The following is a 2,468-nucleotide window of genomic DNA, read 5'->3' as shown; positions in this document are numbered from 1 at the left end:
GGGTCATTAATCACCAAAGCTCGGATGCTACCTTCTTAATATTATTAAGTGAAAGAATTTGCTGTCCTTGTTGGACTAAAGTCAACAACTTTTTTATGAATCTTTCTTCACCATATTACTCAACCATGCCTATTGTCCTTCTTTTGAAGATGGAGGTTCACTAAATATAATTGAACCTGGAAAGACATATCAAATATTAAACATTGTGATGGAATGAATAAGATCCTTTAATTCTTAGAACATCATGTTTTTTTAAGTAAAATAGATGAACTGAATGAAGATGTTAAGATTATAAATAATTGAATGAAAAAAATCGAGCATTAGGTGTAATATTTAAAGTTCTAAATAAAAGGAAAGCAATTAAATGACTAATTTTAAATAAAGCTTTAATTGATTTAAAGTCTTAAATATAAGGAAAATAATTATGTGACAATTCCAAAATATAATATTAAAAAATAATAGTTGAATTGTTTAGTAAGAACTTTTTTGCTTTTTTTCTTAAACGTCTTTTGCCTAATTTTTTGTACCAACACACCACTTTTAATATAGGAAAGATTTATTCCAAAATTTATTTGGATGCTGGAAAAAAGTATCCCATTATTGTTAGAAAAGGTTTTTATTTTTTTAAAATTATAATTTATATTTAGTGTCACTAAAATAATTAAAAAAATAGTGAAAAGACGATTTTGTCTAAAAAGAAGACTTTTAACGAAGGGCAAAAATTTCGAATCACTTTTCTAAGGTATTCACACTTTTAATAGATTATAGATTATAGATATAAATTATAGATTATAGACATTAGATATAGATTATAAATTATAGATTAATTAAATGATAAAAACATCTAGTGCCCCCTAAACTATGATCAAATTTGCTACAAAACACTCTAACTTCACAAGAGTTTTATTATTTCATGAACTCAATTTTAGATATTTTTGTCACCCTTTTTAGCTGATGTGACACCTTTTAGCTGACGTGTCACTTTCATCACAAAAGGGTGACAAAAATATACTAAAATTGAGTTCACGGTAATAGAAACCCGTGGAGTTGGAGTGTGTCGTAACAACTTTGACCATAGTTATCTCTAATTAAGTGATGAGTTATTAGACTAAATCCACAAATTCATAAACTACTCTATAACTCATGACCTCCATTAACTTAATTAAAACAAGTATAACTTCCCAAATCACAACAACATAAAAACAAAAGAGGATTCATTGGAGAATTTGAGTTGTAACTTGTAAGCCCACGTCTTGACGATTGAAAGTTGCAGGCGAGTTCACTGGTTTATACATATACATGGTTGATCATTAAAAGTTGCTACATCCCGTATGATTAGATCTATTGCATTGACGACTTGATAACAAAAAAATACATGTTCATTATAATGTAATGGTTGTGATAATTAGCTAATGATTAGAAGTGTTTTGTCCAATTAAGGATATAAAGGAAATAAAAAGTATAAATAACATAAATACCAATCTTTTAAAAGTAATTACACTCTCTCCTACTTTTTAATTATTTTACTCTCTCCCTATTAACATACATAACATAACCAACATATATATAACATTCATTCTGTGTATATGTGGGATTTTTGTAACATATTTAGGGAGTTGGAATTTTTTGTATTGAAAACATAAATTGTGTATTTGTGCAATTTTTAGAAAGAAAAAAACAACTTTTAGTTGGCAGAAGCGAATTAGGCAGCCATCATTGTTTTTTAGAATTGGGATCTTTCTCAATTAAGTGAGGGTCCTTCAAGTTTTAAAACATAAGGTAAATAGAGCAAAAAAAATTTCAGTTTTTTTTTTAAAAAATATTTTCGCTCCAACAATTAAAAAGGTTATCTCAACAATTATAGAAGTTGTCTCTACAACTATCAAAGTTGTTCGACAACTGTGCAAAGTTATTCGACAACTTTGATAGTTGTTGAACAACTGTCCTAATTGTTTAAACTATTTATCTTTTTTAACTTAATAATATTGTGAGACACACTTATTCCCTTTTTTTAATTAAAGACTTGAGAGGATCTTTCAACTCATTTTTCTCTTGAGAATTCTTATTAACTTATATATAAATTAGTTTATAAATTTGCTTGTATGTTTTGGACTACTAATCCACTTCGTATGTAATAATCTGGCAGGATATTGTTCTTTTAACTTTAAGGGAGAATCTTCACAAAAATATCTGAAGTTTGACCGGATTACCAGTTGAGCATACTGAATTTTGCGGGAGTTCTATTACCCCCAAACTTTTTTTTTCGTATTTTAATGGTATATCTGCCACTTGACACACTGCGTGTGAGTCACGCGCATTGAGCGCGTGAACAGTGCTAAAAACGTTTTAAACTTTTTTTTTGCCAAACAATCCCTTAATTTTATAATTATTTAAAGTTTTAGAATTTTTATTTATTTAAAATTTTTCATTCTTCTTTCATTCTTTTCTTCAACAATGGTTACTCCATT

This window comes from Capsicum annuum, chromosome 6 (genome assembly GCF_002878395.1).
Source record: "Capsicum annuum cultivar UCD-10X-F1 chromosome 6, UCD10Xv1.1, whole genome shotgun sequence".
Taxonomy (NCBI): Eukaryota; Viridiplantae; Streptophyta; class Magnoliopsida; order Solanales; family Solanaceae; genus Capsicum; species Capsicum annuum.
This window is presented reverse-complemented; position numbering follows the sequence as displayed.